Source organism: Schistocerca nitens, chromosome 1, assembly GCF_023898315.1.
Source record: "Schistocerca nitens isolate TAMUIC-IGC-003100 chromosome 1, iqSchNite1.1, whole genome shotgun sequence".
Taxonomy (NCBI): Eukaryota; Metazoa; Arthropoda; class Insecta; order Orthoptera; family Acrididae; genus Schistocerca; species Schistocerca nitens.
In genome coordinates this window covers 569039416-569054696 of record NC_064614.1, presented here as the reverse complement: position 1 = coordinate 569054696, position 15281 = coordinate 569039416, and the positions used below count along the sequence as shown (strand labels likewise).

Here is a 15281-nt window from a genome sequence, read left to right as displayed (position 1 = left end):
AGTGGCGCTCGCTGTATTGCAGTAGCTTGAGCAGCGAAGATTTTTGTGAGGTAAGTGATTTGTGAAAGAGATAGTTTAATGTTAGTCAGGGCCATTCTCTTGTAGAGAATTTTGAAAGTCAGATTGCGTTGCGCTAACAAAATATTGTGTGTTGAAAGTCAGATTGCGTTGCGCTAAAAAAAAAAAAAAAAAAAAAAAAATATTGTGCGTCAGTTTAAGCACAGTCTTGTATAAATTGTTAAAAGGGGACGTTTCATATGTCGACCCTTAGCCTAGGATACCTCACTGGAATCTTCTGATTTTTTCTTGTAGTTTGTGTAATTAGTGTAGATTTTGTTTATTGCTAGCGCGTAATTGTAGAGAGAATTTCCATTGTAGTTGTAGTTTTTCATTGTTGTACAGTAGAATAGTTGTGGCATGCATGTAGATTTGCACCAAGTATTTCGCAGCTGCAATTAACTAGATATTATTTTCAGTGTTATGTTAATGTGTTCTCTTATTTTTGCTCTTCAAATTGAGTTTTTCTGTGTTGTCGTGTGAAATACTGTGACAATAATGGCGTGTGAAAAACGTAACACTAGGCTCCAAAGTAAATTGAGAAATGACAGTGAAGACGAAAGCAATATGTTAGCGCCGCAGAATAATGAATTAACTAATGTTAAAAGTAGTAATTTGGTAATTGCGCATAGGGAAATGGAGCGGGTTGCAAACAATGGTGTAGACAGCGAAACAATTAGAGAACAGGGAAGCATTATCGATCGATCGGTCGGCAATAGCGCGGCTCAGGAATCCGAAATGACACGAGACGATCTCACAAATACTGTAGATTCAGGTTTTGGATCCTCACCGTTTTCTCAAATAAGTCAAGACACATTTTCTGCTTGTCAAAATGTGAATGTTTCCGGTGCAAATTCACTGCCGAAAAGCACTGAGGAACATGTTTCAGACACCAATGCATTGTTATTACAATTAATACAACAAATGGGACAAACACAGCAAAAGCTTCAAAAGTTAGACACAGTGGAACAAAATCAGAGACAAACACAGCAACAGCTAGACACAATGGAACAACACCAGAGACAAACACAGCAACAGTTAGACGCAATGGAACAAAATCTTCAAAAGTTAGACTCATTGGAGCAAACTCTTGAACAAACACGTGAGGATTTAACTACTGAGTTACATCACATTGAATCGAAATGTCAAAAAGTCTGTAATGACGTAAAAACACAAATTTGTGAGCATTTCCAACCTATTTTTTCGCGTCATGAAAATGCACTACAGAATCACGAAGCAGCCATGAAAGAACTGCAAACTACTGTTCATGAAAATCATGAGACCTTGCAAGCTAAATTTGACTCAGTTGCATCTACCGATTCGGTTACGCAACTTGCAAAAACCCAGGAAAACTTAAAAGACACAGCAGAAAAACACACTGAGGAAATAAGTACATTATCGGATAAAGTAGCCGAACTTTCAGATCAGTTCACTAACTTATCTACGAGGGTAGATGATGATCTGAATGATACAACACCTGTAGCCTTCACTGACACAGAAGAGTATGAACAAATTAGAAAATTCAAACAAAATCAAAATCAAATTAATACGCAACACCAAAGAGAAATCCGCGAAGTACAAGATCAGCTGACACAGGTAATACAAGAATTACGTATTTCAGAGGACACTCGCGCCCCAACACGGGAAGAGGGACATAGAAATATGGAACAACCACAAAATAATAACACAAGACACTTCGGAAATTATGAAAGAAATTGGCAAGGCACACCGAATTTTGAGATGGAACCGCCGACACAACGTAACAATGACCGGTATGCTACTCGCCGACACGATGATTTTGACTATAAGCTGTTCATTACTACACGTAAATTTAAAACATTTAAGAATTCTGCCAACGACATTCATCCACAAGCATGGCTCCATCAATTCTCTCATTGTTTTCCTCCAAACTGGTCGTTAGAACACAGATTAGAATTTATGTGTGGCTACTTAGAGAATGTACCAGCTGTAAGAATGCGATCGGTCATTCACGATTGCCACAGTGAAGGAGAATTTTACCATGCCTTCCTCTCCGCATACTGGTCTCAAGCCACACAAGACCGAGTAAAACATGGCATCATAATGATGAAACATTTCGAACAATCTGAATTCTCCAGTCTTGTGAAATATTTTGAAGACATGTTGCACAAAAATCAGTACCTGTCAAACCCATACAGCCCCTCAGAACTCATCCGCATTTGCTTAATCAAATTACCTGAACATTTAAGACATATTATTTTGGCAGGACGTTGCAAAGACGACATTGAAGCTTTTCAGGGACTGTTACAAGAACTGGAAATAGACACTGACAGTCGCGGGATGCGAAAACAGGAAAACAATCACTACAGGTCACATCCGTCACAATTCCGTGACGACAGAAATAATAAATGGACACGACAAGGCTACTCTCACAACACAAATCGTGACCAAAACAGACACCACCCTTATGACAACCGTTGGCAGAATAATAGTTACAGAGAAAGATCGCATTTCCGTAGTAATGACTATGACAGAGACAATCATAGAAACAGACAATATGGGAACCAAAACAATTATTATTATCAAGGGTGGCAGAATGACTTCAGACGCGACGGTTCGGCGCGCAGTTGCGATTCCGGGAGAGATTCTCCACCACATGACCGACAAACAAGAAACTATGTAAACTACCGACATAACGACAGACCTGAATTGCATCAGAACTGGCGGGATTCTAACAGAGCTGGGCCCTCTCGGCAAGGCGAATTTGTGGAGGTTCGGTCTCCGAATCCCATTAGCGACGCGCGCCAGTGGAGAGACAGACAATGACCCGCACCGCAGGCAGACACCTGCGCCGGCTGGCTCCGAGAAAAATAACATAGCGCTAACCTTGAGAAAAAAAATTCCAGTATTCTTTACCGACGTATACTACTTGACAATTGCATTAAAGTTGAAACTTTGCATACTAGGAAGAGCAAAGGTTTACACCACATTTCACACGTAAAACCGTTTATTGAGAGATAACGTGCTTTTTTAACTTGAGATTTTAATGCAACATTTTGGTTTATTTGAAAATACATTCTGAAATTAAAGTGCTTTCTGTGAGATACCAGATGACACAGAGGTTAGTTTATGTGACAGCTACACGACTATATCACGACGCTACTAATGTGTGACACAATTTACCTTGTTGATTTTGCGGTGTATCTGTTTTATATCTGCACAGTTTTCTGAATTCTTCTGGAAAGAAAAACATGTTTTAGTAGTAACTTTTGTGGTATAGCAATAATGAGGCAGCCTTTTACGTGGCACAACAATACGTTACAGCACAGTACTTTCTTCATCACAACAATAAGCATAACTAAGATATCTATACGCAAAGCATTTCACTTTTGTGTATCATCAGGTAAGTACATTGACTTCTGCAGAACTTAGCTTTCGGAGGACGATAACTACGAGACTTCCACAGAGATTATCTTACAACATGACACACAGTTTAGCGCTACAGGACACATATTTGAGTGATTAATTTTGTACTTAAAACATTTATTTTTAAAGATTTTTGAATTACAAAGAAAGTTTTCTGAGATATATTTCACCCCATTGCTGTAATCTGTAACACCTAAGGGTATAATTACATTAATCCTCAGGGGGGTACACGCTTACTTTGTGTATCATGTGTTTAGCACGCACAAGGAGCCCTAGCTAATATGGTATTTGCTTATACAACTTTACACATCGGTACCATATTTCTCTAACACAGAATTACACAGCTATCTGATTATTTACCTGAGAGAGACAAACATTTATTTTACAACATTAGTGACAGATGTTTACGTAATTACACCGTTGGATAACTTCACACTTACGAAATTGTATTTTGTCTGTACTTTGTCAACTGTTCATACTTTTTCAGAACCATTGTGATACTATGAGAGCGTTGAATGATGTATTTGGTATGAGATCATGATTTTTAAGGTACGTTTGAGGTAGATGACACTTTTGACATGGGCAGAGAATTTTTTTAGGTTTTGAAACTGTTGGAGGAAGCTACGACGATTTTGAGAGTTGACTGAGGTATTATGATGTTATTTTTACGACGACGATGTGTATTATGCTGTTGAGGTATGTTTATGATTAATAAGCTAATGTTATATGAAGAATTTGATTATGCTATGTATCTAATGATGAAGTATTGAAGAAGCGTCGACGAATTTATATATGTGTAATAAGGTAAGGAGTAATGAATAGTGATTAGGGCACTCTGATTTGTGGAAAAGGTTGTTGGAAACCAAGATCGTACTTTAAGAGTTATGAAATGTGTGTAAATGCGTGAATGTATCACAATGCCGACGAAAATTTTTTTGGACACTGTTATATCAATAAGATTTTGTTTCTACAGATTGGTAACGCAAATTCTCACCCTGTGAATTTTTTTAATATAAGACTGCCATTGTAGTGAAAACTGCTGTCGTAAATATTTCCGTACGAAAGTTAAGTGACCACCTGCACGTAATGCGTCGCGGGCACACAGCTGAGTCAGACGCCTGGAAGAAAAAAAAAAAGGGGGCCATTATTGCGAGCCCCTTTTTTCAGCGGCACAGGTAGGAAAAAAAAAGAGGGAGGCCATTAACCTTCCTTTGTAGAGAGCATCGCAAAAACGACAGGGTCGAACTTGAAAACGATGAGAAACATTTCACGGCTATTGTCGTGCTAATTGAGAGAAATGCCATATGGCTAGTGAATGACGTTTCACGCCTTGCTTTGCCCATTTTGTTTAATATCTAGTTTCTAGCTGCACTGCAGCACTGGTTAAAATAAAATTTTATAGATGTACTAATTTAAATATTTTCTGTCTACAGATCTATTAAATAATAATTTTGTAATCCACATTCTTAAAAAAAAAAAGGAGCACTTGGAAAGGAAAGAACAATAAGAAGGGACTAGTAACAGTAACTGCACACACAATTTTCTTTTCAAGTACATGGTAATATTTTTTTTACAATAAGTTGTTGTGGTGCACCACTTTAATTACATAGACATTAAGATGTGATTATACATTTCCCTTATCTGCATTGTTGTCTTTACTGTAATATTTTTCTGTTTGAGCGTTGTCATGTTTAGATATAATTTATTGCTTTTGCTTCTGCTGTTTGCCAGGCATAATGTTACTGAATTTGATTTTGTATTACGCTGTTAAGCCAGTTTTACTAATGATTATTTTATTGTTTGCTGCGCATTGCCTCATATTAGTTGTAATGTTGAATTGCTTGGTAATTTAGATTTACTGTAGCTTGCTTTGCCAGTTTGAAATATTTGTCATTGATGTTTATTGTTTTATGTGATGCTGCATTGCCTCGTCCCTTGGTATATATATCTGAGCTCAGTAGATTTAAGTTAGCTTAAGAGGGGGTAGACTATATAAGAAACTAACTATGATGAATTGGAAGCAATGCATTGACAAGGTATATAAAAAAAAGATTTGGGCCTAAATGAGTATTGTACAATGAGCCATATTTATTTTGAAAGACTTATGGTTGGAATACAGAAAAGAGGTACAGATAGGACTTTTTGGGAATAATGATGAACACAGGGAGATCTCCAAGAACAAAAAAGGTTTTGTTCGCACAATACTGCAGTACCAAAAGTTACACTGAAAACGAACCCTATCCATTCCTTTTGTGTCAGCCCTCTATGTGTTTGTGTACCCTTGTGTATTTGTGTTTTTCCTGTCTTTATGTGTTTAGCTGATTAGAGCTATGTTGTAGAATTTTTCTAATACTATGTTATTTACTTGGTAAATTCTGTTTTGTTGCTCATATGTGGAGGTGATGTTTCAAAAGTTATTCTGATCTTTATGTAAGTACTTATGTCATTATTTTTGTAACACTGATGTATATGTTTATTTCTATTCTTTTGTAAAGCCCCTATTACTACGAATGTTATCTCTACTATTATGTTTTTAATGATGTTTTCTGTACCCTTGTAATTGTATTCTTATGTTATAAAATTGTAATTGACACCAGGTCATCAAATTAAGTAACTTGTAAGTTACATTTCACTGCACACGTTTCTGTTGGTCATAGTATATGGACAATATGTGAGAAGTAGGGAGTGATAGTGTTTGCATGTGATTTAATGATTCAGCAAGGGACTGGATAACAGCATTGCTGGTTCTGAGGACAATTCCAAAAACTTTGTGAGTGCACAAGTGGTGGTTATGGACTTGCTACATTATCCGCAAGACTCTTCGATGGTGATTGTGCACCTGCACAGTCACAACAGATGGTTGCTGGCCATCTCTACAAGGACTACAGTGGGTCTGCACCTCTGGTGGCCCACCAGTACCGTCATTTCTACAAGGACTACAGTGGGTCTGCACCTCTGGTGGCCCACCAATACCATTATTTCTACAAGGACTACAGTGGGTCTACATCTTTGATGATCCACCAATACCATTATTTCTACAAGGACTACAGTGGGTCTACATCTTTGATGATCCATCAATACCATTATTTCTACAAGGACTGCAGTGGGTCTGCGCCTCTGGTGGCCCACCAATACCATAATCTCTACCAGGACTACAGTGGGTCTGCTCTGTGATGACCTACCAAACGATATTCTTCAAAACTTCGATAGACTACGCTGTGGGTTTGCTCTGTTGTGGCCCATTACGTGTCAGCATGTCAAGAGTCAGCACTGTCTTTCCGTTGGAAGGACAACGATACTTCTTCAAGACTGCATGGAAATCCACTACGTCTATGTGCATTTTCTTTTACTGCTCAGACTTTGAGAAAAACACTGCAATGTGATGAATGATCAGGACTGTCTTTATGGACTGTGAGAAAATTTTAGCTTTTGACCAACATTGTATCAATAAGTGTGTGCATTTGATTTCTTAGTTATTGTAATTATGAAAAATTTTTTCAAATCTGTATTGGGCACTGCCCAACCCAATTTGTAAAATTTTTTGTGGGGAGCATGGGGGCTATGTAAGTAGGCTGTTTAGGTTTTTTATTGGTAACGCCACCTCAGTATGAAAATCACCGGCTGTGCCGTGTGCAGTCTGTGGCTGCTTTGCATTGTTGTAATACTCAACCATTGTAGTGTTAGGCAGCTGGCTGTGAACAGCGCGTAACGTTGCGCAGTTGGAGGTGAGCCGCCAGCAGTGGTGGATGTGGGGAGAGAGATGGCGGAGTTTTGTAATTTGTCATGATATCAAGGTAAATACATTGTTGGTTCTCTATTAATATTTTTTATTTGCTAACTATCCCTATGAGTAGTTAGTGCCTTCCATAGTTCGAATCTTTTATTTAGCTGGCAGTAGTGGCGCTCGCTGTATTGCAGTAGCTTGAGCAGCGAAGATTTTTGTGAGGTAAGTGATTTGTGAAAGAGATAGTTTAATGTTAGTCAGGGCCATTCTCTTGTAGAGAATTTTGAAAGTCAGATTGCGTTGCGCTAACAAAATATTGTGTGTTGAAAGTCAGATTGCGTTGCGCTAAAAAAAAAAAAAAAAAAAAAAATTGTGCGTCAGTTTAAGCACAGTCTTGTAAAATTATTCAAAGGGGAAGTTTCATTGTGATCTGTCAATCACCACGAATGAGAGTATCCGCACGTTCCAACATTATAGGCGTCGCAACTGTGTGCGACTGGCCGACATCTACACACACTCCGCAAGCTACCTAATAGTGTATGACGGAGGGTACTTTTTGTGCCACTAATTGTGTCCTCCAATCTTGTTCCACCCGCGAATAGCTCGTGGGAAGAATGGGTGTCGGTAAGCTTCTATATTGCCTCTAATTTCTCGAATTTTCTCGTGGTCATTACGCGAGATGAATGTGGCGGGAAGTAACATGTGTTCCGACTCTTCCCGAAAAATGCTCTCTCGAAATTTCAATGGTAAACGTGGGAGATCGGAAAGGTTTGTGCGACCTCGTTGCGATGATGACAGATGTCTCACCCTACGACTCACCATGCCTCCATTCACTGCCGGGTCTCCATAGGCATTCTGCAAGCGCCTATGAATATCTGTGGTGCTCTGGTTTTTCGCCAAAAGAAACTCAATGACAGCTGGCTGCTTGGAACGCACCTCCATTACAGTCGCCATTCTCAAGGCTATGTATACTGCTGCCACTTACCAGTACTTCACGAAACTAAAGGGTCTGTAGCGTGAATATTCCACGATGTCCCGCAACCAATTCTGCAATTTTTCAGTTGAAATTGGCTGAGAAAAAAAAAGTGTTGCGTTACTTATTGAACGCCCCTTGTACACAACACAGATTTCCTTCATTCTGCCGGCCGGTGTGGCCGTGCGGTTCTAGGCGCTTCAGTCTGGAGCCGCGTGATTGCTACGGTCGCAGGTTCGAATCCTGCTTCGGGCATGGATGTGTATGATGTCCTTAGGTTAGTTAGGTTTAAGTAGTTCTAAGTTCTAGGGGACTGATGACCACAGACGCTAAGTCCCATAGTGCTCAGAGCCATTTGAACCATTTTCCTTCATTCTACACTAAATAAAGCTTTTCCTCAAAGGTGCCATTCTCTGTATCGAAAATCAGACGCGCAATAGCTGCATATTACTTCACACAATGTGGTATAATTTCTTCTTGTGGCCATTTCGCGAGACTGTATAATTGTTGTTGTTGTGGTTTGCAATCTGAAGACTGGTTTGATACAGCTCTCCAGTATTTCTATCCTGTGCAAGCCTCTTCATCTCTTAATCCTGTATCTTTCTGAATCTGCTTACTGTCCTTGGTCTCCCTCTTCGATTTTTACCCCTCGCACTTTGGCCCAGTATAAAATTAGTGATCGCTTGATGTCTTACAATGTGTCCTATCAACCGATTCCTTCTTTTAGTAAGTTGTGCCACAATTTCTTTTCTCCTCAATTCTAGTCAGTACTTCCTTGTTAGTTACACAATCTACCCACCTAATTTTCAGCGTTCTTCTGCAGCACCAAATAAGTCTAGCCAGACCAACGAATGGGTGCGTCTCACACTGAAATCTGCTGGGATTTCAGGGCTCTGACAATGAAGTTTCTCGCATTCTGATAATCAGAACACCAGACCACGTCGTTTTCAAATCTTCCTGGATGCGCCAGAAGCGCCGTTTTCTGCTGCCGCCTGAATCAAGGTGAAAATATTAAAGTATTTCTGCACTAGCGTAAGGTTGTTAAATGATATTCACAGCTCCCTGTTCCCAGGTGAAACATAGTTTGTGGTATACTTGATCTTAGTTGATTCCATTTTAATAGAATTGGGTCTCACTGTGGATTCGTGTAAACAAAGTCAGATTGCGCTGTAAAAGGAGTTAATTCAGGGGAGAATTTGTAAGTTTCCACCCCAATGAAGGCTTTGCCAATCAAACACCATTTCTTTTCTGGTTTGTGTTTGTCATTTCTGTGTAAGGCTTATAAGCTAGTTGTAGTTATAAAAGAATTAATAAAATTTGTCATTATTTTGGAAACTTAAATACGCCACTGTTCTCATTCATACTCCCTCAACTGTTCACCGTTTTTATTATATTGTGTTGGTAAATGGGTACACCAGCAATTTATGGTTCAGTCTTATTAAATGAGTTATTTTGATTATTAATTTGAGTTCTGAAAATGACGACAGGTATAGGCAACATAAGTGCCATGAGTAATTTCACTAATCCATAAATAAAAATTAAGGGCGTAGCTCACGATTTGAAGTTAATTGAGAAGATACTTATCTTTATGTAAAAATAATAACATATAACATCACTCAGACTCATATTTGTGATTAAAGCAAGCGACGGTTTGCAATATTACAAGGCCAGATAAGTCAATCGTCAAACCGTTGTCCATGTAACTACTGAAAAGGCTGCTGCCCCTCTTCAGAAACCACGCGTTTCTCTGGCACCTCAACAGATATTCCTCAGTTGTGGCTGCACTTACGGTACGGTACGGCTGTCTGTATCGCTGAGGCACGTAAGCCACCACACCAATGGCAAGGTCCATTGGTCATGGGGGACATGTATAGAGGGAGATAACATGTGTATCACCAGGAACGTACTGCCTCGAATTATTTTAACTGTGAAACTTGCCGTGATGTATAATGCCTGTCTTGCAACGTATACCACGGATGTCCCACAGACTGAACGAGTATGTTAGTATGAACGAGTACGTTAGTATCACCCGTTATCGAAACTTCTGTTAACATGATTTGGTTAAGTGTTCCAAGCTGAGGAGTAATACTTAAAAATCGGTCGAAAAGGTGTTTTCTTTCATTGATGGATTGTATCTCCTTTAAAATTCACCCCTACCAGGTTCATGTAGCCATTCCACTTCACTCACTCCTAGGTATTTTTAAAGCAGTTACTGGTTCCACAAGTTGTGTAATAGAAGAGTGCAGTATTTCTACCCATATGTACGTGCATTACATTACATTTGTTTAATCCAGGCTCTGCACCAACCACCGATCCCTACGGACAGTGCTACCTTATACTTACAGACAATCACATCATCTTTGAGTAGCTTTTGCGTCTTACGACAAGCAATATGCATCTCTTTTGTGCGAAAACTGTTACTCTGCACCACCAAAACATCTCTGCAGGTGGCACATTTAGTGGTGTATATGTATTAAAATGATACTGATATTGCGTCTTTACGCACTTAAGCAGTACATACTGCAAACCACAAAATCTACTGCAACGTTCCTTTTATGATTACAATCCCATACAGGAATCATTGGCCGTCAGACGAAGTGTTCTGGTGGTTCCTTAGAGAATCACACCCCTACTTTTTCCACGCTCGTTCTCCATATCCTGATACAATACATATCGGACAGGGCTCTCCCCTCCAAACGGTGCTAATGTAGAGTGTACAGAAAGTCAGATGCCACTATACGACATGTTATTCCTAGGTATTTTACTGTAGTCACTGTTTCCGCCTATTGTGTAATCGTACAGTATACGATTTCTTCTCCTATATATGCATAATATATTATTTAAAAAAATCAGTTTCTGCATATACAAGTAGATCTTCATCTGTACTCTGCGAATAACTGTAAACATAGCATCAGCGGACAGTTTTTATTGAACTATACATTAAAGTCTGTTCCTGTTCCATTCGCAGATGAAGTTTGTGAAGAATGAATGCTTCTGTGCGTCTCTGGTGAATTTGGTGTGTCTGAAGTTACTTTGGTACTCACAGAACAATTTTTTAAATCATACCACCGTAGCTGGCCAAAAACTTTGTAGATCTTCTCCACTGTTCCGAAATTAGCGCTATTTCTTGACTAGTCTCTTAGCCTCTACGGCGTCTTTAAAGAATAAATCTAAATTATGACCTTTTTTTCCCAAAACATTGTGTACACCACTTGTGACAGATGCTTCTTCATAGCCTTGGTCAGAGCACTTGCTTATAGCTAGTTCCTTTCGTTCTATAGATTCATTTAACTGATGTTTAAGTCCTAATCTTTGACCTATGTGAAGCAGTTAAATGATTCGCTTATCTTCGTGTCAAAATGATTACCAAAATAATCTCTGATTATTTTAATCTGGTGAAAGACTTCTCTTGACTGATTTTATTAATTTTTTCCGTTTTTCCTTCCCTTTTAATTTTTCTTTTTTTCCCATTTTTTCTTCCAAGGGCACCTTATGCTCAATGGCATTGCCCTTGCTCTCAGCCTTGTTACACCCCTGCTGTTATCACTGATAATTTCCTGATGTCTTTAATTATGTTTGGCAGAAAATCACAGAGCGAAATACAGTATATTGACGTGAAAATAACTTATTGCTCCTTTCTTTATTGCAACCAAAAGTTGCACCATAACCGTAACAACAAAACAAAGATATAATTTTATATGTCACGGTACATGGCCGCACACAGAATGAATATGAATATCTGGGGCACTCACACCACTAAAACTGAAAATGAAGCCACTAAAAAAAAAGAAAAACACTCAATACAACAAGCTCACTGCTGTTAACATTTCATTAATAGTATGGTGTTTGTTTTCCTCTAAGGCACCGTTCATATTAAGACGACGTAAGATGAGCGATATGTATTAAGAAATATATTGCGATGATATATTGGTAGTAAGGTTCATGACAGCGGGCGATAAATCGGCGTGACATGGGCGATAAAAATGTGATGTGAACACAAGTCTCACTACTTCAGTTACAAATATGAGCTCAAGTGAGGAAGACGTTGTAGTGGCTTATTGGTTCAGGTGTAGTATGAGAAAAAGGAAATACTGGGTACATAGTGTAGGAGGAGAAAAAGGAAATACTGGGTACATCCCTAAAATCTTACCAATGTACACCACAGCTCGGCTGTTGCTTCTCGAGAGCCGTTTCAACCTGAATCAAAATTCAGGGAGTTTTATCGAATGAATCCTGAAAACATCCATTTTCTGAAGCGCCTACTGTCACAAACCCACGGAAAAAAATACGCACTTCTGGAAGGCTATTTCTCCAGATGAAAAACTTCTGATTTCTATAAGGTAAATAGAAATAAAACAAATATAAAAAGTAGTATTAATAAAATTGAGCAGTTTTATTTTTATAATGGTTTATAATATTGTACAAATTGTACCAATTAGTTTCACTATCTTGTGACAGTGGGGTAATCGGACTGAAACCGGAATTCGTTGCAATATTGCACATGTTAGACTGTGTTTGTAAGATGTCATGATGGGATGACGAACTCCAAGTAGACGGACTGGAACCAACTGAAACACTGGATTCCACATTCTCTCGTTCTTCCTCTTCCAACAACCTATGTAAAAGAGACAGTTCTTTTCTGAAACAAGATTCTAAAAGGTAGACATCAATAGGATTTATTTGAAAATGTTGTTTAATAAAATGAAAACACAATGTTGCTTGTACATATGAAAACACAATGAGACTTACGCAACTATTTACGATTTTAAACCCTCAATTTATTTATTATTGTAGTGTCAAACTTGTTGAAAACGAAGACACAATATTTTTGTAACTTTTTCGGGTATCTAGCTACTGGAAGCAGTTTTCAGGACCTTTCCTTGCAATTTTACAGAGGTAAATCAGCTATCAGTTACATTGTTCATTCGACTTGTGCTACTGTATTGTCTCACTTACAACCAATGTGTATGCTACAGCCAACGGAGGAAACTTGGAGGCAAATATCAAAACGTTATTATGAGTTATGGAATTTACCCAACTGTATTGGTTCTCTCGATGGCAAACATTTCCGTATTCAGTGTTCCCCAAATACTGGGTCCACAGATTATAATTATAAGGGATTCTTTTCAATAGTTCTAATGCCTTTGTCTGACTCAATAGAGATTGGAGACTACGGACGGAATAGTGACGGTGCTGTGTTCCGCAAATCAACACTCGGAGAAGTATTACGCAGTAATAAATTGAGAATACCCGGAGCAACTCCCTTGCCATGCGAGGCAAATGACAATCCTTCTCCGTTCTATTTTGTGGCAGATGAAGCATTCCCTCTCCAGCATAATATAAGGTGGCCCTTTCCAGAAACAGTTTTGAATGATGCCAATTTTCGACTGTCAAGAGGCAGAAAAAGTATGGAATGCCAACCTCAAAATTTCGTCTATTTGACCGACCAATTTATACCAACAGAAGTAACGCTGTGCAGAGTATTAACGCAGCATGCGTGCATCTCAATTTTATACGCAAACGAGAAGACCAACCGTATGTTCCACAACAATTTAATAAGTGTTCTGTGATACCAGCATTACCAGGTAACAGTGCGTTCAGTCAAAGCAACAATCTGAACGAAGCAAATCGCTTACAAAATGTGACTATCATTTCTTTGGGAAACTGAAAGACTCTCTTCGCGGAACAAGGTTTGAAGATGATGACTCCCTTGTGCACGCTGCCAAACAGTGGCTCCAACAAGTTGGTCCAGAATTTTACCGTTCGGGTATACAGGCGCTGGTTCCAAGATGGCGTAAGGCAGTTGAAAGGGAGGGAAGTTATGTGGAGAAATGAAAATATGGTTCCTAAAGGATGTATCTACACACTGTAAAACTTTCAAACATGTAGAATAAAATATGGATTAAAAAAAAACAGTGTGCATTTCTTTTGAAGTGACCCTCGTATAATTAATCTTTGCAATATAAGTGAATTCCTTATTTCGTATGAGGGTTTCAAAATATTTACGGTATGAGTTAATAATATTACAATTTAATTACTTGCTTGTCTTTTACATAATAAATAAATAAATAAAGCACTTACCTGTGTCTTTTATTTCTGATGAAATTTTCCTCCATATGGCATTCGTCACATCTGTATGTCACATCTGTATGTGGCAATGGAATAATTCCGGTTACACTGATTAGCTATCACTATATTAATGAAACGAAGTACAGAATTGTCTTCTATTCTTCCCGCCATGTTAACAGTTCGAAGTATCGTACGCTACTAATCGCTGCAGAGACCAGCAAGCGGCACTTAACGATATGTTGCGCAATCGCGCCGCTGTGAACCTTTTCTATCGCCTCCTTTTAGATTTCAAATCTGTCTGTGCGGGTCGCATATCGTATGTCGCTTAGTATCTTATATCGCCGTAGTATGAACGACACGCCGCGCGGTCTAGGCGTCTTGTCACGGTTCGCGCAGCTGCCCCCCTAACATCCTTCCCCTCCACTCCGTAGGAAGTTCGAGTCTTCCCTCGGGCATGGGTGTGTGTGTTGTCCTTAGCGTAAGTTACTGTTAATTGGGTTAAGTAGTGTGTAAGCTTAGGGACCTATGACCTCAGCAGTTTGGTCCCATAAGACCTTTCCACGAATTTCCTAATTTGAACGGCGCCTTAGAGTAAGCAGCATAGCGCCACGTGACGCCCTTCTCAACAGTAGAGAGGCCTCTGTTGCGGCCAACACAGTTGCTCAGCATCAGTCTGAAACGAGGCGATTGACGAGGAACATAATGTGTCCAACATCGGTCAGCAAAATCTCACGAAAACCGTGAAACACAGCAATAACGGGAAGCAAAGATAGCAGTTAGAAGGTAAGCTATAATCAAACATCAGAGTTCCGTCAGGCGGTGACACCCAAAAAAGAGGAGTCAAATTGACTACACCTTCTTGTGTAAATATAACGTAATTTCCCAGAGGCATGTATAGTTAGTGAATATGGGCATCTTAGACACTGTGGTTATATTTCGAGTATTTAATTGGCGAACCAGTCATCCAGACCATTTATCTAGATGTGCCTGAGGCAGTTTGTGTTGGAGGAGTAAGAATTTTATAAATATTGTAATTACTGGAAAATCAGAATA

General features: G+C 39.0%; 1 long non-coding RNA gene across 1 annotated transcript; it reads right to left on the bottom strand.

Annotated features, from left to right (window-relative positions):
• Positions 1-12528: 12528 nt before the first annotated feature.
• Positions 12529-14412, bottom strand: LOC126236406 (uncharacterized). The gene is made up of 2 exons (XR_007544909.1): positions 14241-14412; positions 12529-12774 (listed from the first exon to the last, which is right to left on the bottom strand). It is a non-coding gene; the product is annotated as an uncharacterized LOC126236406 (long non-coding RNA).
• Between the last annotated feature and the right edge of the window lie 869 nt (positions 14413-15281).